The following is a 25,689-nucleotide window of genomic DNA, read 5'->3' on the forward strand; positions in this document are numbered from 1 at the left end:
CCTTCAGCAGAGATAATTGGGTTGGTGGAAATCGTTCATGACCTGCAGTGACTTCTCTGGGATGTGGGAAGATGAAAGTGCTTGTAACGTGTCCCTGAGCAGCATCAAAGAAGACACATTAATCAAAGGGAGAACAAAAGAGGGCAGAAGAATGACTGATCTGAGAAATATACTGCGTCTTTCTTGTTAGCTGGAAAGTCAAATTACACCAAATGTCCTCAGCGATCACAGACTTTGAAAGCATGGGAGATGACATAAAGTGAAAAGTGGTTGTGAAACAGGTAAATTAATGTCTAGATGCACAAGTGGCAATGCTGGAAAGAAAATGAAAGTGATGGTACCTGATTCTTGAAGACGTCAGGTGTTTATACTCCAAGAGTAAATATTTAAATTTAAATTGAAAAATATTTGAATTTTGCAATGAAAATTATTCCAGAATTATGAGAAACACATCACCCTCCTGATGCAATGAGCATACTATTCTCCTGCGCAGTGCTAATAAGGGCCCATGTGGGATTTGCTGTGGAGGGAACACCCTGGACTTGAACCTCCCACATCCCAAAGGCATGGAGCAGCTTCACAGGCTGAAGCTATGGTGAAGATTTTCCTCAAGACAGAGAAATTTGGAAATGCTGTCAGCAGTCCTTCCACATATCCAATAAATTTCATTAAAAGCTGAAGAAAATTTCATTATACTACAGTAAACTCTACAGATTATATTAGCGTACTCTTAGGTATCATTAATGTCAGAAACAAGAGGCTGGACTTGAGGGCCATCAGCCTGCTCAGCTCCACTGCCTTTTGCTCTTACCACGGGCTAGGGACAAGTACTGAGAAAGCAATCAAGGGTTCTCTTCTTTCTCATGGTCTGGCTTGGAATTAGGTGCTTCCTGTGACTGCTATTTCACTAGCTGTTTGGTGGCTGCAGAGCTACTGCTTCAAGAAAGCAAACAGATGGTTCTTTCCTCGCACCCAAAATACCCCAGTGTCCATTATTCAGGTGCCACAGGACTGCAGCAAAACAAGGCAGTTGCTCGTGCAAGATGGTACACTCAGAAACAGAGAGCTGCTTCTCATCATGTCACACTTGGGTGTCTCATGGTCTCCATACAAAAGTCGTGAAAATTCAAAGGTATTATTGCAACAGCTTCCTGGGATGTTCTTCAAACAGAGATTAGAGAGGGCTTTGCAAGAATCAGCAAAGCATCAAGAGAAAAGTAGTGTCCATGAAGTACAGCATAAACTGCAAAAGCCATCCTCTGTAAGGACCGAGGCTGCCAAAACTAACTGGCATTGCAATTACATAGCTACATCTTCCACCCATCTCTACAAACTTCAGACAGACTTGGGATTCAGAGACTCCTCTTGGATTTTAGAATTTTCTCTTCATCTGTTGGAGGGAGCTGCCTCTTTTGTGACTTTTCTACCTTCCTTTTCTTTGGAGGTGCTTTCCTGTCAGGGCTGGTCTGGCCAGGGGGAGCTGCAGCACCCCCAGGGGGGGAACGTGACAGCTGCACAAGGCTGTTGGGGAGTCCATGAACTAGGACCTGTTTTGAGTTACTTCCCCTCCCACATTATCACCATGTAGGGGGCTCCTCTGTCACCCCACAGCCTTCCACCTGGACTAGGAGAGCAAGGACAAGCAGCTCCATGGGTCTGTGGGATTTCAGGATGGGTCCCTTTGGCCACGTCATGGGCATGCCCAGGGAGGGTGTCTGCTTCTGTTCTGCAGCAAAGCACAGTGTACCTTGATGGGGGGTTATTTTTGAAGGGGCGATGCAACATAGGAGTGGAACTGGTGCAGAAACTCCTGGCTCCATCTCGTACCCTGTGCTTGGGTGAGAGGTGGTTGCAGGATGTTGTCTCTCTCCTGTCAGCTTAGCACTAGCTTCCCTCTAGAGCATTTTAGGTCTGTGCTAATTCCCTAAATTTAACCAGTGATGTCAAAGGTTCATGTTAGCTCCCTGCACCAAGTCCTGTGCCCACACATGCCAACGTGAGCCAGGAATAACTCCACCACCACATAGATTTTAATCCTGTCTCAAGCGATGGCACCCAATGTCCAGTTTTGTAACAGGGTCTCCTGAGCCTTTCCTGTGCAGGTGGATCAGCCCCACAGTTGGGGGTAAGGATATGCTGGTGATGGGAAGACTCACAGCAGGAGAGCTGGATACAACTGCCAGTGCAAGAAGAGACCTCTTGAGGTAAGCTGGAAATGGAGTGCTGCTATTTATTGATCCAGTGGTGGCCAGAGAGCAGGCATGGGGATGGCTGTGTTTGGTTTTGCTGCTGAACCAACAAATTGAAGGAGCAAAGGAAACACACTCTGATAGGTATCTAAATCGATGTTACTTTTTGGTAGTGGTGGTTTTGTCAGTAAAATGACAAAGTAAAGAATAGAAAGTTCTGTTCAAAACAAAATGTTGGATGGGGCTGGAGGTAACAGTTTCATTTTGGGTGGCAGGTAAAGGAAAACAAGGGAAATAAAGGGCTCATTTCACAGCAGCACTGGAAAGGTGGCAACTCTTCCCCCCCTCCCCACCCCCTGCAGCTTTTCATCTGTCCCTCTCCTTCTCTTCCTATGCCCAAGAGGCAGCAGTGCAGCACCCCACCAGTGCTCAGGGTAAGGACTAGCTCCCATCCATCTCCTCCTTGAGCTGCCCCATGAAGTGAAGTCCAGAAAGGCTTTGCTAGGAAAAAGTGTCTGTTTTCAGACAGAATATGCCAACCACAGTGGGCTGACCTTTTTCATCCCATTGCCTAATGCTACCCTCTTTCTCCATTTGTCTGCTTTTTTGGGGGAGTGCAGTGCTTGCAGCTGGACAGATGTTTAGCAGAAGACCTTTCCCCCACCAGTTCAGAAGAACTGGTAAGAAGGACAAGCTGTGAGGAACAGGAGTTTTGTCCTGAAGGTGTTTCAGTGCTGCATTTTCATTTGTGAGGATGGACTCACTCGGCGCCGGTAGGGAAAAGCAGTCATAGCCATGTGTGGTGTTTTGCTGCCTAGGCAGAATGTGGATGGACAGAAGGGCTGAGACAAGCTAGCATAGAACATCCATCTCCTCTGCATTTCAGTTTGGCCGCAAGCTGTTAAACATCCACTGGAGCCTGGAGCCCTTCTCTTATGTAGCTTTTGTTCCCCTCAACTTCACAGGAGGACCAAATCTCATCTTTGTATTTTTTAATTTTTTGATTTTGCTAGAAAAAGACTTAGAATTTAAGATCATAACCAAAGGGTTAAGGTGCTGATTGCTGCTGCCTCCTAGGTGGTTTTTCCACACATGAACTAAAAATTCCAGCCTAAGAAACTTTTCCTGGCAAAAGTTTTGTTGAAAGTAGTACATTCCTGAAATGAGGAATAAGGAAAAAAAAAAGATCAGTTGATATTTTCCAGGGAAATATTGATTCCTCTGGCAATTGGAAGGCCGTGGGGTGGGCACAGAGGCTGCAGGAGCTGCTGCTGACCCCCATGTGTGCAAGTGTTGGGTCAACAAGGCTCTTCCATGGGCAGGGAGCATTCCTGCCGCCTCTGTGGGTCCTGGCCACTGTGGACACAAATGACAGACCTTTGAAAAACTTCAGAGACGTGTGCAGGCTGCAGTGCCTGGGAAAAAAATAGCAGTGGAAACCCCACTGGCATGGCCCAAGCCACAGACAGCCAAGAATGAGATGTTACAGCTTGCCCATGGGGGAAAAGAGGTAGATTTGGTTTCCTTCAGTCTCCATACACAGCATGTATGTAAAGTTTCATCCTTCATGAAAAAATCTTGAAGAAAAAGCCTAAATCTTGGTGTTGCAGATAACCCAAGCTGTACATTCAATGTGGTTCAGTGTCCCCATAGGGGAGGAGAAGGTGGGCTTGCAAGGGGCCCTGTCTGTTTGTTGGAGAGAGACAAGGCTGAGATATGGAGGGAAACAAGGACTGCCATAATTTCTTGGGGGGAGCTTGAGTTAAGTGGCTACTGGAAGGAAGAAAAAGGAAAAGGGTACCCTCTGTCACACCATCTTTTGGAGAAGAGCCATGGAATTGATCCATACCCTAGGAGAAAATACCTCCAATTTACTCAGACCTACCAAGAATGCTTCCAGTATTTGGATTGCAGAAAGAACAGAAAAAGGCATGAGAGCAATTTCTTTCTTTGAGGGAGAGAGAGTCAGGCAAAAATTAATATATTTAATAGAATTTAAAGTTTATTCTTCATTTAAGAGTGGTAGCAAAAGAAAACCCTAAACAGCTCTCTGAAAAGAGTTCATGTCTACAATATTTCTGATTAGAGAATTATAGTGACCAACGTGGGTAGGACTGACTGTTAGAGTTAAGTGCCTGGTAAAGCCACAGGAAGCTTTTTTAGTTTATTGGCAACATCACAAACATGTCAGTGCTAATGGAGGTGTCTTCTTGGCTATTAAGAAGTGTAGGGCAGTTGCTGTGTACCATATAGTAAAAAGAAAGAGCTATTCCCATCCACTTACTTTGGTCCATCATCTCTTAAAGTCAACAGGGAGAACATCATTGACTTGACAAGGTCTCTCTTTGCCCCAAACCTGAAGCTGTTTCCATTTGAGAATTTCTACCACCACTGTTGGATTGCTAATGAATTTTTCAGTAATATGCATGTGAAAGTAACACTACCTCAGGGGATGATTAAGTCACCTGGTGTCTCAGTCTCCAGGATGCAGCTGGACACATCCTGTTAGGCACTGTTCTTCCATAATTGACCTGAGTAGACAATGTTTATGCTTGTTCCTCACCAGTAGTTCATATTGGTTACACGGCATCAGTGTGTTCATCGGTCTCTTATGAATCATCAGGCCATGGGGTGGATAGTTGTTACTTTGCTTCCTTGACGAAAGTTTAAGTAACATGCACAACCCAGAACCTCATTACTGCTGCAAAACGCAAGTCTAACAAATACTCAAGTAGTAACGTGAAAGGAAAGGAGATGACAGCTGGAACAAATGCTACTGCAATGTTGATATTTTTCCAGTGGCAACAGGATTTTTTTCCTAAGCAGCAAGTAGACCTGGCTGGAAAATGGCATTTCTCTTTTGTGAGCTATTTAGAAGTTTCAGCTTTTGAGTTTGTTGTGATGTGGAACAAAACCAAGATCTTCTCCAGTTTTTCACAAAAACTAAATAGAATGAGGCAGGGGCTTGGTGATAGGGACTGAGCCACCACAATGCTGTACCTAAGACTGTTGGCCAAACCCTTGCTCAGTGTGATTAGTGGTGGGGGTTATAATTGCGCCATCCTCATGCCCAGTGAGCAGTCCTGGCTCACCTGTGCCAGTGGGCAGAGGGGACCCTGAATCAGGTGGAGCTGAGCCCTGGATGCATCCAGGTCCTTCTGCAACTAGAGGAGAGACCTGAAGAGGATGTGGGGTGGAAGGTGACCACAGCATCCCACTGCACAGTCTGGGGAGAAGGGCAGACAGCCAGGAGAAAATCAGGAGAAAACAGTTGGTGGCCGCATTTCTTTGATCCCACTGGAAGATGTTAGGTGCCTGTGCCATGATTGACTCCAAAGGCAGAGATCACACCCTCATAAATCAGCACCAGACTCTTGGGTGTAAGGAGACAAAAGAGATTTTTTTCTCTTCTCCCCACCACCACAGAAAGACTTTCACATTCTATTTAATGTGGTAGAAGTGAGCAAGCTTGCAACTTACTGTTATATTGGGGTCCCATTTGGTCTGCTTTTTAAATATTCCAGCCCACCAAAGCAAGACTTGATTTTTCCTCTTTCACCTATGTGAAACCATCAGTGAACATCCATCTGTGTGTCTGTCCCAAAAAGTGTACCGTAAGGCCAGCTAGACAATCAGCCAGGACCCAGGGCCTCCACACCAGCACCTCCCGAAAGCCAGTATCTTTCACTGACAGAGCTGGGATTGGGGTGTCCAGTGTTGGACTCCTGCAGCCAGGAGAGGCATGCAGGTGCTGGATGAGCTGGGATTGAGCATGGGCTTGCCCTTGGATGGAAAAATATGGGGCTGGGGGAGATCAGGGCTGTGCATGGGTGAGACACAGGAAGCTGCAGGAAGCAAAGGTTCCAGAGCAGCCCTGAACTGAAAGAGGAAATATTAGGAGCCAGACCAAGTGTGGGATGCCATAACCCCTACAAGAAGTCAGATAAGGAAGGAAGGACAAGGCGTCATTTACACAGGCCACTGAGGTGTGGTTTGGTCATTAATTCTTCCCACAGTCACCAGTATCACCACCACCTTACCGACCCCTTTTCTGCTCTTGTCTGATCCTGGGGAAGCGATTCATTGAGATGCTGTTGGATTCCCTCTGTATTTTTCCTTTCAGAGCTCTGATTTTGTTTACCACAGAATGACAGCCCCAAAAGCAGCTTTCTCTGAAGAGAGAGCTGTAAATATTTTATGTCTAATTCAGTCTTCTGAAAAATACTGCAGCTTAAACAAGAAGTTTAAGTGTTTCACACCTGCCAGCAGAGATCCTGCATGAGCCTCCATTGCATTGAAGGATGTACTTGTGTTTTGGAGCAAAGAAGTTTCCTTAGCCTGCCCTGTCCTTCACCAGGGAGAAAATGACACTGATTATGGCTGTGTTGTCCATCAGGGTATCAGTGAGACAGAACTCCTCGCTGACTCCCACCACTGAGTAACACAAGTGCTGCCCATCTCTGCCTGCCCCACAAGTAACCTCAGACTCTCTGCTGCCTGAGGTTGGCCTGGAACTTATCTCCTTCCTCCACCAGTCATCCTTCCCTTCTCTTCCTGTCTTGGCAAAGATAACTCAGTAGTATTTCTGAATGAAATAGCATTATATGCATGGCATGGTCTGGGCGTGGGGACAGGAGATAAAACAGCCCTCAGCCAGGAGACTCTGCTGCTATTCAAGAAGCAGCAGTGCAGGAGCCCACCAGTGTTCAGGATATGGGCAATCTCCCAGCCTCATCCCTGAGCTGCCCTGTGAGGTGAAGCTCAGAAAGGTTTTCCTAGGAAAAGGTATCTGTTTTCAGATAGAATTTGCCAGCAACAGTGGGATGGCCTCTCTCATCTGTTTCCATTTGCTCCACTCTTTTGGGGGGGTGCTGTGTTTGCATCTGGGCAGATGTGTAGCAGAAGACAGACCCTGTTCTGAAGACCTTTCCCCCATCAGTTCAGAAGCACTGGTGAGCAGGACGAGGTGTGAGGGATGGGAGTTTTTACATGGGCACCAGGTGCCAAGTTCAGGTGATGTGGCTGGAGAAAGAGCAGGAGGCTGGTGATATCCAGCACCATCCCCTGTCCTCAGCACAGGACAGGAAGAGAGAAAAGGCACCCCTTTTGTGGGTAAACCCTTCTGCAGCAGGTGCAACACTGGAGAATGACTGCTCATCTTTGCCTCGCCTCGACTCACCTGGGAGCTTTGCTTGGGCTGAAAATATCCACTCCATTTGTCTTTGAGGTGGATCGGTGCCACTGGCTGTAAATCTGCTGGGAAGCTCGTGACTCACAGCATAAGAGCCATGGAGCGCCGTGAATTATGTGGCGTCAGCTGCTCACCTTTCTGAAGGAAGTTTTGGCTCCCCGGGATGTTTGTGCAGGAGCAGATGAGCCTGTGCCATGGTGGGGTGACCACAGCCCTGCACAGACATGCTGGGAGGAGGGTAAGTGCATGCCCCGAGTCAGCAGGCCTGCAAAAGCCATCAGGACTTGGTGTTACTGTAATTGCAAGCCCACTATGTAGGAATTTTTTTGAAAAAACAAGCCTAACCCAAAGTCTCCATTACACAAATGTCCATCAGTTGACTTCTGCCCAAGCAGAGTGGTTTCTCCAAGTTTCTCTCACTATGGAGTTGAAGCCTTGTGGCATCCCCATCCTCAGGATGCAGCTTAGTGCACCAGCACCTCAGAGGCTTGGTGGGAGAGCTTTGACACTGCCAGGGCTGCTCCTGCTGCTTTGCATCTGCAGTGAGTGAGCCTGGATGTGAGGATGGCCTTGGGACATACCAGCACAGCCAGGGCTCCTCTCAGCTCCTCACCTGTGCACAGGTGGCAGCACAGCCAGAATCTTTCACTGCTCCACAAATTGTCTGCTGCCACAGCATGCTGGCAGTACCCAAAATGCCTCTTGGTAAGAGTTTGAACGCTTTTTCCTTCGTGGCCAGAGCTGAGATATGCTTTTAGAAGAGGTATAGGAATGCAGGATATCTGATGGTCTTTGTTAACCCAGCTGCTCCTGGACCTGCTGGCTTGCTGGCTTCCTGAATACACAGGCAGACTGCAACCCACCTCATGCCTGGCAGCATCCCAACCTTCCCTCACCAGATACTGACAGAGGCATTAAGCAGTGCTGGCCAAAGCTGGAGTAGGGTGATAAAACCAAGCCCCAGAGTTGGCTCAAATGCTGCACAGCACACTTCTCTTTGTCATTCAGTGCACATCAGTGCTTGAAGCCCTCTTGGCCCTGGGAATGGGGAGCTGTTTGACTCCCAGGTGTGAGGTTTTCTGTCTAACCTGGTAGCTGGAAGTACTTAACAGCTGAGCTCAAAATTTTGAAATAATTTCCTGAGTACCATAAGTCACGAGGAGAGATGATAAATGGAGCTGGTCTTTCAGGAGATAGAGCAAAAACCAAGATCTCTTCACATCTGCCAGAACTGCGTGGCTGCCTACGCTCAAGTGGGCATGCTGCTGTCATGTAGGATTTAGAGCTTTACTTCTGAGATGTCCTTGTTGTAAGTCATCTGGGAAAACTGGCAACTCTGAAAAAACATTGCAGAAGTTGAACATCTGCTGGAGCCATTCTCACCATGCTAAGACCATGCTTTTCCTTGTGAGAAGGTGGTATAATCAAGGCTCCCTTCACTGTTTGCTCTTCATTTTTGGCCTTATTTCCTTCCTTATGCTTAGTACAAGGGCCTTCTTTGGAAAACTCACCTACGTGTATTGCATTCTCTCATGTTATTTATTCCCCTTCTGAGACTGCCTGAGGTGGCATTTGATCATGGCAGATATTCCTTTCCTGGTATCACTTTCCCCAGGTGCTTCTGACTCAACAGAAAACACAGGAAGACACCCACCATCCTTATCAAGATGTAACTAGCCCAGACACTGCTGCATCACATCATTTTTTCGTTCTGTGTCACCGATGACTCAGTCTTCATTAACAGCAGTCCTCAGGGACTATTTCACCCTACATTTCCTCCTGGCTAGAGGCCACCCCATAACCTGTGCAGCACAATGAACTTTTGATTGACTCTTCCAGTGCTGTGGTTGCTTTTGAGACTGTGCTGCTCCTTCTCCTTGATACTTCTTGCATGTGGTGCTGCAAACTGCTGAGGAAGGAAGGAAGTGGACAGCCTAGCATCTCCGCTAGCTTGGCATTGGGGACATAGGGATTAGCAACACTTCTGTTCAAGAACATCTTCTTGCAGGGCTACTGATGACCATTGAGGGATTTATATGGCTGCTTGGGGTTTTTTCCCTCTGCTGTTCTTCTGCAGGCTACTTTCCCAAAGATAATTACGTGACTCAGGAAGACAGATGCATACCTTGCATACTTGTGGGAACCATAATGCAATAGGTGGTGTACAGCATTTTGAAGCTCTTTGAACACACAGGAGCAGCTGAATTCCCGTAACTTACCTGCCCAAACCAAAGCAAGTCCAGGCAATGGCTGCATAGTTTTTGTGGAGCTCTTACCCAACAGAGGACAAACATTTCCCAGGAAAGCTTTGGTCTTGCAGCACCGAGGCACAGACACTTTTTGTCACCAGAGAAATCACGGGTGTTTTGTCAGGTAAGATTTACCATTTCTACTTTACCATTTCTTTAAAGATCTTGTCTGAACTGAGGCTGGAACAGGAACTCTTAGGACTGCAAAAAAAAGGCAGTTGTGTATTTTCTGAGAGGTCATGGGAACACCACAGAGAAATTATTCTCTCTTAAGTAGATAAGTGATTGCTATGGCTAAAATAACCTGGCAGCTAATTGCTTGTGAAGATAAATGGCACAGCTGAGGTGTGGTGGTGTTTGGAGCTATCAGTTTAGTACAGCCAGCTCTGCAAGACACAAAGGAAGACACAGGCTTCACTTCAAGCACTTTAATGTTTGAATTGTTGAGTTGCAATTCAATTCACTGATTTTGGAAGAAAACCAGAGAAATAAGAAAGAGAAATTTTATTCCATGTGGTGACTTGGAGCATCTTAAACCCACCCCAAATCTGTGTAGATATGCACACCCAGCACCTCCTGTGCTTTGTAATCAGAGCAGTGGTCCTGGAGCACTGCAAGGTAGACCCTGGCATCCTGCCATACCTGTGGGATGGCTGGGACAAGTTCGTGAACTCCTTTGGGACCATTTCAGGGGGTACACTTGCTCAAGGGTGAGAGAAAGGGCTTGGCTGAAATGAAAGATAGTATTTTCCAAGGTTTTCAAGATTTTGTCTGGTTCCTGGTTATGTGTGTAGATGGTTGTTCCTAGCTAGCGATGAGCTAGTCAAAGTAAATCATGACATGTAAATAGGAATGTATTTATTGAATTGCTTCCTACCTTTATATCCAAAAAGATATAGAGAATAGAGAGGAGCTTCTAGCACCCATCCCCAGCACTGCAGGTGATCTGAAACTACCCACTTGCCCCTTGAGACCAGACTGGGACAAGTCCTTCGAAAGGGCTTTGTCAAACAGAAAGCTTATAAAAAATGCCTTGGGGTTCCTGAGCAATGCTGGGATTCTGACTCCAAGCCCCTTCCTGCTCTGGTCATCCTTATAGGCCTGAACCAAGGCAGGGGGACAGCGACTATGCTTTGGGGAAATCTACCTTTGGAGGAGATTGTGTATTTCCCAGATCCTAAATGTTTTTGTTTGTCAGGGCAAGGGGAGCAGTACAACTTACAGCTTGCCCTGACATGTGCCTGCTGTGTGTAAACCCACAGCTTTTCTAAAAAGGGCTCCGGTCCTGGGGACTGTGGAGCCTTCAAGTGCTTCTTGACTCTGGGCTTCTCCTTTAGCTGTTGTAAAATCAGATTAATGATGTATTAGTTCGAGATAACTGCCATGAGATCATGTAATTAGCTTGTGATCATGCTCTGTGCCAGTTGGCTGAAACTTGATGCTTTAAAAAAAACGGTCTTTCAGACTAACTACAAATAGAGCTTTTTGATTGATGACATTAACAAATAGTTCATTAGTCACCTTTTGGGCTAATTAAAGGGGAGCACATCCAAGGCATAAAGAACAGCTGTGGGTGATTAAAGGCAGCCATCAGGCTGAGGTCTGGGGTATGGGGGAAGCAGTTTATCACTGTGCCTTTTGCTGTGATCATTGTGCTCCAGGTTAAATGAATTTGTAATGTCCCCTCAAAGGCCTGATCCTGCCCTGCTCAGCTCTATAAGGCTTGTCAGACCTTCTCATTCCCGCTCTTGTTGCCCTCGGGCAGGTGAGCAGCTGCAGGAAGGCAGTGCCTTCCCACGGCAGCCGTACCTGCTCAAGAGCAGCTGCTGCTTGCCCAGGTGATGTGACTTCCTCTCAACACTGCTCCCATGTTCGGCACGCACAGCTTTTTTGACACAAAGGTTTTACTCTGAGCAAAACTGTGGGTCAGGGGATACTTTGACTTCTCTGGACTCATTGTGAGTAGGAAGAATCTGGATCATTGTGTAGGTGCCATAAGGACATCTATATCACTTTGGTGACCGTGGGGATGGACATTCCCAGCTTGTGCCTGATGAGAAGAAGGCTGTGTTGCTGTCCCTGTATTATTGCAGGGTATTGGAAACATCCCAGGGAAAGTGATCTGTCTGGTAGCATTTCATCCCACATATGGCTGTTGAAAGGCTGTTGCCCCAGTCCTTCTCCCACGGTCTGGCCAAGCTCTCTCCCTCTCCTCTAGCTGGACAAAGCTCTTTTCTTCAGTCCCTGCTTCCTCTCTCAGCCTCAGTCCTGCCTTGGCTGCCAACCTTGTCCCTTTGGTGTGGTTAGTATCCATCCCAAACCCCACAAATTGCTCAGAGGCACAGGTTAGGGTCAGTGCCCTCTCTTGCTGGAGAACACACTAGCAATGCCAGTCCCCACCACAGGGTTTGCAACATGAACAGAAACAGATTTTTTTCTCCTGTCCCAGTCTCCTCACCAAACTGATACCCAAACCCACTCTCCTCAGTGTCCTCCCTGCTGCCCATCTGCCAGACCTTCTGTGGCTTGTGACCACCTGAGCTGTTGTGTAGCCTTTTTTCTTGTCACAGTCCCTGCCAATGCTCAATTTTACACCAGATGGGAACAGTCTGATGGTGGCTCTGCAGTCACTTGCCCTGGCCTGGCCACCAAGCAATGTGGTGGTGTTGCTTGGGGCTGCCATGGTCCCAGGAGCCAGCTGTGTACACCCCACAATGCCAGGCTTGCTCAGGACAGATTCTGCTCAGAAAGGTTTATATATGATCTCTTCCTAGGTGCTACAAGGGGTTGGAAAGGTTGTTCATCTAAACAAATAAATCACTGAGTGCAAAGGGCTCCAGTGTGCTACTCAGAGGGCTCAGACCAGCAAGGTGGTGTGTAAGTATCACCAGCCCTAAGTGATCACCACCTCCAGCTGGTCACCAGCTCTAGCAATGTCTGGATCAGACTGGACTGAGCATCTTGTGAAACTGTGCCCTACTTTGTTCCTCATGGAGAAGAGGAGAAGTAGCTGAGTCTGTGTCTTCTGGGAGATGCCACTGAATTTTACCCCCAGTCAAGCAGGTGGATGACATTAAATCTCTGCAGTTGAGCCATATGCAAGGAGAAACGATAACTTGAAGAAATGGGATATCCTTTGTACAGCATCTGCAACACCACTCAGCACCACTCAACTCACCTGATTTTGGTGAGCCACGTGGATGAAGCCAATTTTGAGGGCAGTGCTTGTGCAAACACTGCCAGCCTTTGCTTGTCCTCCAGATCAAGCCCCTGCATGCTGTAGCATTGAGGGTTTGACACTTTAATGTCTTGTCTGTCTGGGTTAGTCTCAGGTGATTACCTTTTATTTTCCTGCTGTTCTGGCCATATGAATTCTGCAGTTTATGGTATTAAAAAAAAATTTCCCTGTGCAGTTGGTGAGTGTCCAGAGGAGCTGCATGGCAGATTGTCTTGAAATGGAAATGCTGCAGCAAAGGAGCTTGACTGGGGTTTGTGCTCAGACAGCCACTTCTGTCAGATTAGAGGGCTTGTAAAACTTTGCTGAAATGGTCATTACAATATTATGCAATTTTTTTCTGTGGTTTGGAAGAGATTTGCAGGTTAGGTTGAAAATGGACCGTGCTTTGTTATCTGCATGGGTGTTATTTAGGTATAGTAAAAACTGTGGAGTGAAAGGGGTCTTATTCAGCCCCCTTTTTTTCTTTCTATATTGTATCATGATATGACATAGAGCAGGAATGTGAGTCTTTTCTCACCTTGTTTTTCCTCAGAGGACCGATGGAAGCTGTGTGTGTAAAATGAGCCCCCCTTGCCTTAGGAGGAGACTGAGAACCTTCATGCAGACCTTTTGTCAAAATCTCACATTTGACTTTTCTTCTTTTTGAAAGACAGAGGTAACAGGTGTTGATTATCGAATGCAGCAAGGGCAAGCCCTTCAAGCAGCTGGAGCTGCTCATGTCCCAGCCCTTGTGAGACACCAGGCTGAGTGGTGATGCATCCTTCTTCAGTTCTGCATTTTACTGAGAGGTCTATTGCATGAATGTCAATGCAGCTAGTGGGCCCTGTTCCATGTTTATACCCATCCCTTTGCCTCCCATCCCATCCTGTTGGGCAGCCACAGCAGAGGGTGGGCACGATGGATGCTCTATGGTGAGACAGGGACCACAAACCCATCCCTGATCCTGTGATGCTGGCTATGAAGACCTGACACCACCAGGCTCTGCTGGCACCAGGCTCTGCTGTGAAATGAAGTGATGGATGCCCCAAAACAACAACAACGACCGAGGTTTATGGTCTTTTAGGTGTTTCTCATTGCTGGTGTTACTGCCCCCCAAAAATTTTGACCTTTGCTTTCTCTAATATTGGTTGGACCTTATGTGTCAGTGAAGTCGGAAGGTTTTACATTTGCAAATAATTTTCTATGTGATGGGAGCTCAGGAATTGTGTCTACAGAGTTTCATGTCTATATGGTTCTGAGCAGAGTGGGACAGCAGGCAGAGAGCTGAGGTCTGTAGGTCTGCTTTTTCATTCTTTCAGAGAAAGGAGTAGATATGGAAAAGCCATTTTATCTTCTATGCTACGTTGTTAAATTGCCCTTTACTTCTTTCTCATATTGAATTCTCAGACAAATCCCTCCCTTGGCAGGTAAAAAGAAGAAATTGCCAGCAATACACATTGATGAGATGCTTTTCAGTAGTGTAACTGTACAAATAATAGGTTTTTCATTTCAGTGGCTGAAGGGAAAAATTGAAAATACTTTTTGGTTTAGGTCACCCCCTGAAGGAGAATGTTTCTTTTCTTCTTTGATTTCTTTTCAAAAGCATTGCATGAGACATTCTGGTTTGAGATTATTTACTGCTTTTCATAACTTAAAAAAATAGAAGAAAAAAGAAAATAAAAGTAAACTAGGTCACTTTCAAACCAAAAATGGCATTTGAAAGAACTACAAAAAAAAGTTTTATTTTTTAAATGTCAAAATGGAGCCTTGCTGCTCTTCTCAGAATTCTTTTTATTCTCTTTCAGCTAAAACTAATTATATATCCACATCAAATTTGCCTGGAGTCTCAGTGTCTCTTAATTGCACTTCAGGTGAATTTACTACATCAAAAAAACTCCAGTCCAGCTCTGTCTGCACACGTAGTGACCTGTCCTGCTTGCTGCTCAGCAAACACATACAGACAAGTATTTAATTCTGCTTAATTAAGGTGTTGAGCAAGAGACTGTATGAAATGACCTGTTATAGGTCCGGCCAACCAGGGAAGCACTGGCACAGTCATGGTTCACGCTGGTGGGAGTTGGCAATGGGCTGAGGCAGGGCTTGAGCTGTGCCGTACCGGGAGCCATTGGGGCAATCTGTCCATGTGGGGCTGCTGTCCCTTCCTGCAGGCTCTTCCCCCCACCCCACCAGGTGCAGCATCTCCCCCCAATAGAGTGGTAGCTAGGAGGTATCAGTGCTTGGGAAACGCAGTGGCATGGCTCAGCCATGCTTTGCTTCCTTGTGGAGATAGGGCCCCAGTGCATCTCTTTCTTTGCCTCATTTGCCAAGGAGATGGTGCTGGTGTGATGGTGTCCCTTCATCAACATCTGCCTGTCCCTCCCAGGAGTGCCTTGAATTAGGGTGACAGCATTAAATTACAAAATAATTCTTAGAACAGGTGATGAAGAAGATCAGAGGCTGAGATGACTGGCTGCTAGAGTGGTGGGTCTCACTGGACTCACTTCACCATGAAAACAGCTCTATTGGTGCCATTTGGGGTCTTGGTTTGCTTCAGAGAGTGCCAGGGAAAGTCCTTGTTGCAACCTCCTTTTCATATCTTATCACAGAGGCAGAAGTGTTTTACAGTAACCTGTTGTTGCATCCCAACACTGTTGCGTTCTTCCTGATGCTGAAAGGACTCTCTTGCCTCTCAGATCCATGTAATCCTGAAGATCCAGGGATGCATTAAATGCCCCTGTGTGCTTACCCCAGCAGGGATCATAGAACCATAGAAACATAGAAAAGCTTGGGTTGGAAAGTATCTTAAAGATCATCCAGTTCCAACCCCACTGCCATGAGCAGGGATGCCACTCACTAGATCGGGTTGCTCAGGACCCCATCCAGGCCTTGAACACTTCCAGGGATGGGCAGCCACAGCTTCTGCGGGCAACCTCTGCTAGTGCCTCACTACTCTGTGAGTAAAGAATTTCTCCCTAACGTCCAATCCAAATCTCTCCTCTTTTAGTTTAAAACCATTCTCTCTTGACCTATCACCATCTGCCCAGGTAAAAAGTCACTCTTTTTTTTATAAGCCTCTTTTTGGTACAGGAAGGCTGCAGTGAGGTGTCCCCAGAGCCTTTTGTTCTCCAGGCTGAACAACCCCAGCTCTTTCAGTCTGTCTTCATAAATGAGATGCTCTAGCATGGACACTCTCCAACAGATCCACATCTTTCTTCTGCCAAGGACCCCAGAGCAGAACACAGCAGAACAGAGCACACACTCTGGTTGGGGTCTCATGAGGGCAGCATAGAGGGGCAGAATCACCTCCCTCAACCTGCTGGTCACACTGCTTCTGATGCAGCCCAGGATGCAGTTTTCTTGCTGGGCTACAAGCACACACTGTTGGCTCATGTCCAGCTTTTCATCCAGGAGAACCCCCAAGTCCTTTTCTGCAGGGCTGTTCTCAATGAGTTATTCTCCCAGTCTCTACTCACACCTGGGATTTCCCAGATGCACAGGTCCAAAGAGTTAAGGGAGGAAAAATGTCTCCATGTGGATTTCCAAGTGCAGCAAACCTGTAGGTTGCACTGAATGACTGATAGCTGGGAAAATAATTCAGTATCTACACCAGAAAGGAATGTTTTAGGGTAGGGAGCTCCAGCTTAAACTGCTCAATAATCTCCATTGCTCCCTAATAGCTCACAGTACCACTCCAGGGTTGGGGCAGCTGTGAAAGCCAATGGCCAGCAGTAGCACTGGCTTGTAATGTGTAACTGATCATAACTCCCAGCCTGCAACTCCTGTCCATGGAGGGGCTGGGATGTGGGAGCAAGGACCACCACTCCTGCTCACTCCCTTCGCTGGTCAGGACCTGATGGCTGAGCATGTAAAGCCAAGACTCACATCCCCGATGGATGCCCTCATGAAACATCACCCTGCTCAGAAATAAACCCCCATCCCTGCAAGTATCATAATGGATTAGGAATTTCTAAGTGTTGGTCAGACCAATAAGAGAAAATGCAAGAGGTCCAATCATTGTTGGCCTTCTGACACAGCAGGGAGACTTGTCAAGGTGATAAGTTGAGGGTTGGCAGAGTCAACTACTCCTTGATTCAAGAGTTCCCTGCAAGGCACATGGATTTTTTCTCAAATTTTTTTATTAATTTTCTTTTTTCCTGTAATATTGACATTTTCCTCTGTTGAGGTAAGGTTCTCACAGCTGACCATGGTCTAGCAGCATGACAGACACTCAGAGTATCTTCTGGTTATTCCCCAGAGAGAGCAGCAGGAGGCCTTGCAAGCAGATCTTTGGTGCTGTGGATCAGAGATGGACCTTGGTGAAAACTGGAAGCTGGATGAAACAAACTGGTTGTCTCATGGTGGGATCCACCCCTTTTCCAGTGTGAAAGGAGGTAGGATATAATTGCTGATTTTTAATCCACCCGGTGACAGTGTTGAGAGCCTTCTCAATGTGCTGCTACCATGCACTGTGCTTCCAATGGTCCCAGAGGCTTTGCTGGGCTATGTCCAGAGCAAGGCAGTACTAGGTATGAAAGTGGGAAACCTCTAGTCCAGTCACATTGACACAGGCACTTGATCTGTGGCTTGTTTTCCTTCTCTGGAGTGGTCATTTACCAGAAAAAAAAAAAGGTCCCATCATCCATCTTTTGGCAAGTTAATATGCCTCTTGTGCTGGATGTGACCACCCTCACTCCCCACAAGCAGGACTGTAGATGACTGTGGTTGGGGAAGAGTGACAGGAGAGCTGATAAAATGCTCTCTTCTCTCTTTAGTCATATTTGTGTGGGACAATTTAGGATGGCTGCGGGGATACATGCTGTCCCAGCAGTGACAAGGGGACTGAGGGCTGTCCTAACTGGTGCTTCCTGTGCAGGACCATTCAAGATTTCAGCTCACCTCAGCATGGCACAAGACCTCCAAGCTCAAGGTTAGGGTATATTGGTCTCCAGAAACTGTCGATCTCAGGAAAGCTCTTCGGGGCAGATACAATGGGAAGTAGCCAGCAGACCCATTTCCTCTACTGATTACTTTCTACCTAATTTCCACCCAGCTGCTTTTATTTGCTTTTTAATCCCTGTTTGAACATTTGGCAGGAGCAGCCAGAAATGCTCCCTGCTCAGCCCCAGCTCATTTTTATCACCAGAGGTCCCCGTCCCTTGGGCCAGCACAAACTGCCCCTCCATGGGCAAAGCTCCTTTTTTTGTCTGGAATGTGTTGTGCCCCAGACTAAAACCAAAATAACCACCGAATTCCAGATGGCAGCACCTTGGGAACGGAAACATTTTGCTTTGGCAAAGTGCTTACTTATCTCCATCTGTTTCCTTTGGCTTCCTGCTGATAGCCCAGATGCTGGGGGAAGGGGAAAGGGATCATCCAAGATGTGGCATCGTCTCCTTTTCCACAAGAACTGAATTAGAAAAGTAGCTTTATGCTTTTGAACCCATAAAGTAGATTTATGCGGTTGAGTCCTGGGTTCAGTCTCCCCCAGACAAGCACCACTGGGCAGCAACCTTATGATAGCACATCTTCTGCTTCTGCAGGTACCCTATGCAGGGTGCTCGCAAGGGACCAGCACAGTCCACTGCAGTCCACCCTTTTCCCCCATTAGAACAATCTCTGCTTCTATTATTTCTTATAAATCTTTGCTATGTGCGTGGTCTGTGTTACTGTTTATAGATGTAGTGGTTAAATACCTGTTGAATGCAGAATTGCACTGTCCTTGTGTATGTAAAGGCAGACGATGGCAGAGTCACTGCCACCAGGAGCTTATAAAAATCCAAAACAGATAGATATACATTAGCTGTTGGATATACATTGGCTGTTGGTGTATGCAGCCCGTTGCTCTCCTAAACTAGTGGCTTACAGCTTTTTGTAACTGATGGGCCTATGAGGATTTTATAGCATGGGGCAAGAACTCTTAAGTATGGATTGCTGTATGGTATATGCACCTTTCCTTTTTAAACATTCTCCTGGAACCCCTAGGAACATAGGCGTCCACAGATTCCAGACCAAAAGGTTTTTAAATCTGGTCCATGCATTGAAAAAATGTCATGAGCCATAAAGGAGAAAAAACCCCGAAACATCAACCTGCTCAAAAATCAACAGAAAAGACCCTACCCTCTGCAATTTTTATTTATTTTTTTTTAATTTGCATTGAGTTTTTGTAATTTAGCATAATTTTTCACATGGAAAAAAATGTTTGAAAATAAAAAATTTCCCACCAACTCCATAGCACAAATGGCATTCTACACTTGGCCACATATTCCTCTGTGGCTACAGATCTTTCTGGCAGGGAGGGATCAGTGTGTGCTGTTCTCTGCAGCTGAGAGCAGACAAGAATGAGTAGGCTCATTATGGGATTGGTCTTGGGATCCAAAATAATCTTGTACAAGCTTTTGGTGAGAAATGTCACCAGCTCAGGGCTTTTCAGAGCCCGTGGTCTAACCTGCCACAGGCACTGAGTTACAGCAGTGCTATTATCAGATGACTCAAGGGTTTGCTCAGCCTCTGAAAAATTCTGGCCAGGGCATTTTCCTGCGCCTGCTGGTTAAACCTGCTCCAGCTGCTGTTGTTGGAGTAGATCGTAGCATGCAGGAAAGCTTTGCTGTGGGCAGGATGCTCCTGGCCATGTCCTGAGTGCCAGATGAACTAGAGAAAGGGAGCAGAGAGCTGCGGCATGGCAAAAAGAGGAGCACTGCTGGGGATCCCAGTGAGGGCAGAGGTGGGGCAGAGGAGCTCTTGCTCTTCAGTGATGCTAGAAAGGGCATAAGTGTTCATCCTGACAAGTCTCTGTCTTGACCTGATTCTGCGGTTTTTCAATAACAGATTTAAAAGAAAACCCACAACACACACATGGAAGCTGTCAGGGTAACTGGAAGCAGGCTGAGCTTATCTGCAGTGTGATTAAAACAGTGTTTTCACCCCAGCTCTCCCCATCTATCTCTCAGCTGACCTTTCCCAGCATTTGTTCTTCTTCCCTCAGACAATGAGCTCTCCGAAGGTGCTCCAGCCCTCTTTGCTCTGGATCAGCTGGGTAAGTCCATACATGATACATTTTCCTCTCCCTGTTTTTTTCTATGTTGAGTAATTAGAAGATGACTTAAACAGGGCAGCTGCTGAATACTTTTTGCTGTGTAAATTTATCAGCGCTGGTGCCTCCTTTCTGTGTTGCTTTTGAATGCCATCCGTCAGAGGGATGGAACAGCTCAATGCTAGATATGTTTAATATCTTTCTGCATTAAATTGATGCAGGGTTTCTTCCCCTGGGAAAAAAGCTCTCACCTTTCTGATGCAGAGGATAGTGTTGCTTCTTTTCTGGGGGTTTGAGCTTAGTCCATAGCTGGCACTGGAGCTTCTGTGACTTTCTGGCACCTTGCAAAATGATGAGGGATTTTTTTAACCCCAGAAGGCAGAAGTAGAGGTGTGCAAAGCAAGAGTGAAGAGTAAGACATTCAGGGAGAAAACAACCTCAGATGGGCAAGGGAAGCTGAAGGCTTCAGAGCTGAATCCATGGTGGAACCCCACCTGGCAGTGATCTCCATCTAATCCCAGGGCCAAAGTCAAGAGATTTTTCAGGATATGTTACAGGTGCTCGAGGTAAGGTGGGGGTGAGGACTTGAACTGCAGGATGGGAAGCTTCTGAAGGGTGGCTTCTGGCCACTCAGCCCTGGAATTCTGACGTGCAAGGAAAGGGCAAAGTCGCAGAAACACAGAATGTGTAAGGTTGGAAAGGATCAGAGTGGGGTCATCTAGTCCAACCTTCCTGCTCAAGAACAATCAATTGCACAGGATTGCATCTAGATGGAATGGAATATCTTCAGGGAGGGAGACTCCACAACCTCTCTGGGCAGTCTGTTCCAGTGCTCAGTCACCAGCACAGTAAAGAGGATCTTCCTCATATTCAGGTGGAACTTTCTGTACATAGTTTCCACCCGTTGTCTCTAGTCCTATTGCTTGGCACCACTGAAAAGAGCCTGGTTCCATCCTCAATACTCTCCCTTCAGATACTTCTAGACATCAATGAGGTTCCCCCATCAGTCTTCTTGAGGCTGAACAGGTCCAGCTCCTTCAGCCAGTCCTTGTAAGAGAGATACCCCAGATTCTTAATCCTCTTCATAGCCCTCAAATGGACCTGCTCCAGGAGCTCCATGTCTCTCTTCTACTGAGTAGTCCAGAACCAGACAAGCCCCCAGGCCCTCCTGAGAAAATTGGTAAGGCTAGAGATGGAGCATCCTAGTGGGACCACTGTGGCACACCACAATGTCCATCACCATAACGTGACCAAGCACTAGCACTTCCTCCCAAGGAAAAGACACCTTCTGCTTCACTTTCAGGGCAGTGAATTCTCCATACTTGGAGATATTCCAAAGCTGCCTGGACATGGACCTGGGACATGGGGTCTAGGCGGCCCTGCTTGATGAGGGGGTTGGATCAGATGAACTCCAGAGGTCCCTGCTAACCTCAACCCATCTCTGATACTGTGACTTCCCTACCACTCTTGAAACCCACTTTGTCCCCAGTAAAGATGATCCACATGAACCCACTGGGATGCTCACCACATATGACACTGGTGGAAACTTGGGATAGGAGGGTAAAACTGCAGGAGCCCAGAGAGTGATTTTTGTCATGTATAACTATCTCCAATGTCTATTTCTGCTGCTAGGAGACAGATTCTTGAAAGAAAATCCTATAAATACAAAAACCACATGATGCCTCGCTGGTGCTAGAATGGTGGCACATCCTGTGTTGTCCTAACTGGCAGTTCCATACATTTGATGGTATTTTAAAGGAGTCTGTGTGAACTCTCTCCACTTGGTGTCAGGATAGAGACTGCTCTGACCTGCATTCACCCAGAGGAGTGTCTTTACAGGGAATGGGAATAAAGCCAAGAGCCTTCCCTTGGGCACCTCATTCATTACCCAGCTGTGGTTAAAACAAGTCAAGTAACTTTAAAATGCATTTTCTGTGGCAGAACTTACACCAGCTCCTTTTTTTCTCTTGATCTTCCTTGTCTTATCCCTTGAACAGTCCCTTTCCTCAGTGATATGTGTTCGTTTCTCCTAACCTTAACAAACACTCCAGGTCTTAGCAAACATATTTAGTAACAAAGTTCCCTCTCCCAAATATCAAGATTTGGTTGATTTTAGCTGAGTAGCAAATAAATGCAGTAGCAGCTAGACAGATGATTTAGATGTACAAAATGAGGTGACCCCTGGTCAAGGGGCAGGACCCTGGAGGGGTAGGGATCAGGGCTGACACATGGGACAACTGATTGCTGGCATCCTCCTTGTGTTAACAGCGAAATAGTCTGTGCCATGCAGTATGATCCATTGCCTTCTGAGGCAGTGATTGGCATCTCCCAGGGCTTCTGCACAGCCCTGCTCCCATCTGAGGGGCAGGAGGATCTCCTCGGACACCACTTTCCTCTGCTCAGCAATTTAGATATCCCTCAATCTGGAAAAGATTATTCAAACCAGTGTTTGTATCACCTTACATTTCCACTCTGCTTTCCAAACATAGCACAAGATGTAATTGCTCCATCCAAGGTAGACAAGACAGATAAAGGATGTGAGATAGCAGAACAAGTAATGGAAAACTGATCTCTCCACTTGTCTCCCTCCCAGCTGGTGAGTTTTCAGCTGGATCAGTCTCCCTGACCCAAGTCAGGCACAGCTGACTGGTCTGTGGTGCCAGGCAAGCCAGGCAGTAAAAGCAAGCACATTTTGGAGGGGAAGAGGACAATGCCACCCTAGTAGCAGCTTGGATTTATGCTATGTTGAAATGATTGTGTAGTCAGAGAATACCAGGTCAAAAATACTCACCCTTGGTCAAACCAGCCATCTGAGCAACAGGAGCAGAGGAGCAGAGAATAAAAGGAGTATTATAATAACAACATCTGGAGACAAAACATCAATATTGTAAGAAAGGATCATCGGGATAAAAATCACAGAAAGGCAGCTCTGAGCAGGACTTCGAGAAGACAGCTACACTCCCCTCCTGCCTGAAGGCAGGGCTAGTGCCTCTTGTTCATTCATCACCTTGTGTGGAAGACCAATGTGTTCTTGTCTTAGCAGCCTTCCCAGGCAAGCCACCCCAGTGCTTCACTGCACTGAAAGCGTTTCCTCAGTGTCCAAATAGATTTCTGTAATTTAAGCCAAAGGCAGGAGTAAGCAGAGAAAAGGCCTTCCATGGGTCATACTGAGGGTTTCTTGCCTATTTTGGAGGGATTGAAAGGGAATCCAATGGAGGATCAGTGAATTGTATCCCTTTTTCCTGCTCATGTCTTCCTTGACCTCTAGTCCTGTGTCCAGCTTTCTGGCAGCTTCTCCCAGCTTGCTGTACCCTGCAAAGGTAAAAGGATGTACTTGGATTTTGTGTCCTTTAAGGAAATGCTGATCGGGACTAGATTCATGACAGGGCTTTTGTGTTACATCCTAACATGGGTAACTAACCTCTCAGAAAAGTTTTGACCAGTCATACACTCATCTTTTCATATTTTGTTGTAGTCCAGGTGTTCCTCTCTTGCTTATAGTGATACCATATGACACAGTATCACAAGCCTTACTTACACATCAACATGTACAGCATCTGCACCTTCTTGCTCTTTTGCAAGGTTTATTACCTCATTGCAGATGATCAGATGAGTCTGTCTAGCTCTGTTCTTGCTGAATCTGTGCAGGATGTTATTCATACTCTCCTTTTCTACATGTTCGCAAAAATTTTGGTAATTCTGAAACTTCCAACGACGGAATTAACAATGACTGAGAAATCACTTCTTAACTCTTCTTTCTGTCCTTGTCTTAAAGATTGGTGCTCTGCTTGCCCTGCCCAACCTTTGGAAAATTCTCTGCGGTGTGCTGCTGCTGTGTAAGTCAGTGCATGGTTCACCTGTACCTTAAGCAGTGAGCACATTTCTGAGGTTACCTGGAGAAGTACCAGGTAGGGAGGCAAAGGGGACTGAGGGAGAGAGCAGCTTCTCCAAAACAGACACTGAATAAACTACAACTGGATGTTGTGGAAAAGAGATACTTGAAGGAAGATACAGTAGAAGTACAAGATATATGAATGGTATAGAAGTAAATAAGTGCAAGAGAGATATGGGCATAGTGGAGATAGTTTAGCAAAGAGCCACAAGGATGGTGAGGGGACTGGGACACCCCTCCTCTTGGAAAAGGCTGAAAGATCAGGGTCTCATCAGCATAGAGAAGGGATGGCTCTGAGGGATCTCATCAATGTCTATAAATAACTTTTAGGGAGGTTGTAAAGAGGTCAGGATCAGACTCTTTTCCATGGTGTCCAGTGCTAGGACCAGAGGCAAAGAGCACAAACAGAAACACAGCATGTTCCTTTTGAACATCAGGAAACACTTTTTTACTGTAAGGGTGACCAAGCACTGGCACGGGTTGCCCAGGGAGGTTGTGGACTCCATTCTTGGAGATATTCCAAAGCCGCCTGGACATAGTCCTGGGAAACAGGCTCTAGGTGGCCTTGCTTGAGCAAGGGGGTTAGACCAGAGGACCTCCAGAGGCCCCTTCTGACCTGAACCAGTCCAAGATTCTGTGGAGTAAGGAAAGGCTTGAAACTACCCAAAGGAAGTACATTTTCATGCAGTGCAAAATTCCATTGTGCAGCTCGCCGCCACAGAATGTCTAGGATGCCAAAAGTATGAACGGGCTCAAAAAGTGATTAGAAAACATTTCAGAAGAAAGGTCTATGAAGGGCTCTCAAATTTGATGATGTGGCTAAAATCTCTGGCTCAGGAATGGAAACGGGATCATGTATTAGAGGAAACAGCACTTGCAATGTTCCTTGTATTTTCTCTGCAGTCATCTACTGGAGGCCACATCAGACAGAGGACACTAGGAGCTCTTAAACTTTGCAATAGTCCAACGTGGTCCTTCTTGTATTTCCTTAGGTCCACAGTGTCCAACAAGAAGAAAAAAATGTACAAACCCACACCTTCTCTTCCTTTCCTTTTTTCATTTGTCTCTCCTTTCCCACAGCTTTGGCTGCTGGATTTCAGAAGATATGAATCAGATGGTGACTGTTGTGTTCCTTTTTTTCTGTGAATCATTAAAACAGAACATTTCACACTTGCTCTGTGGCCCAGCAGAGAAATGCTGTGTTGTCTCCTTGGCAAATCCTGAGGTGGAATTTCTGACTGTGGATAAAGTGATGTCAGGGAGAGAAAAACTCTCCCAAGAGGGGAACATGTGCAGACTGCTTTTCTGTCTCTCTCCCGTGCTTGGCATGTCTTCTCCCCATCTTCCATTCCCTCATCCCTCCCCTCTTTTTCACCTCCTTCCCACACCACTGGCAATTTTTCTGCTTGCTGTTTTAAGATGATTTGACCGAATATCAGAAAAAAGAAAGAATGATTGAAAAATGCAAGGTGAAGGCCCCCAGCCCAGAAAGCCTTGGGTAGAGTAATGAGAATGTGATGAATCGAAATAATAAAGTGGGAGGGGAGGGCATGAACCTCACCCTGCCAAAATCGAGATAAAAATGCTTGTGTAGGACATGCAATATCTCAGTGGGAACCCCTAGGACCTGCGCCTCACGTTTCCCGGCAGCTGACCAGAGGAGGGATTAGCTGGCTGTGCTACTTATATGTTCACCCTCAGCACGGTGAGCCTGCTGGAGGAGGCTCCCCACAATAGCAGCTTGCAGGAAACACTGCTTTGGTGATACTGTGTGCCTGGGGAATAAATACACCCAGAAATGAAATCCCATTGGATAAATAAAAAGGGAAGGAAAGAGAAAGCCCTGGTCCCACCCTGTTTGTTCCAACTGCTTTGTAGCCATCCAGCTGTTTCTTTTTCTTTGTTGTCCTGACCTCATCCC

General features: G+C 46.4%; 1 long non-coding RNA gene across 1 annotated transcript; it reads left to right on the top strand.

The window, feature by feature from the left end:
- The first annotated feature begins 2,162 nt into the window (after positions 1-2,162).
- LOC108508740 lies at positions 2,163-24,932 on the top strand. Its single transcript, XR_001878487.1, has 4 exons — positions 2,163-2,204; positions 17,102-17,237; positions 19,829-19,879; positions 24,849-24,932. It is a non-coding gene; the product is annotated as an uncharacterized LOC108508740 (long non-coding RNA).
- Positions 24,933-25,689: the final 757 nt, after the last annotated feature.

This window comes from Lepidothrix coronata, unplaced genomic scaffold (genome assembly GCF_001604755.1).
Source record: "Lepidothrix coronata isolate B3197 unplaced genomic scaffold, Lepidothrix_coronata-1.0 Scaffold310, whole genome shotgun sequence".
NCBI classification, from domain to species: domain Eukaryota; kingdom Metazoa; phylum Chordata; class Aves; order Passeriformes; family Pipridae; genus Lepidothrix; species Lepidothrix coronata.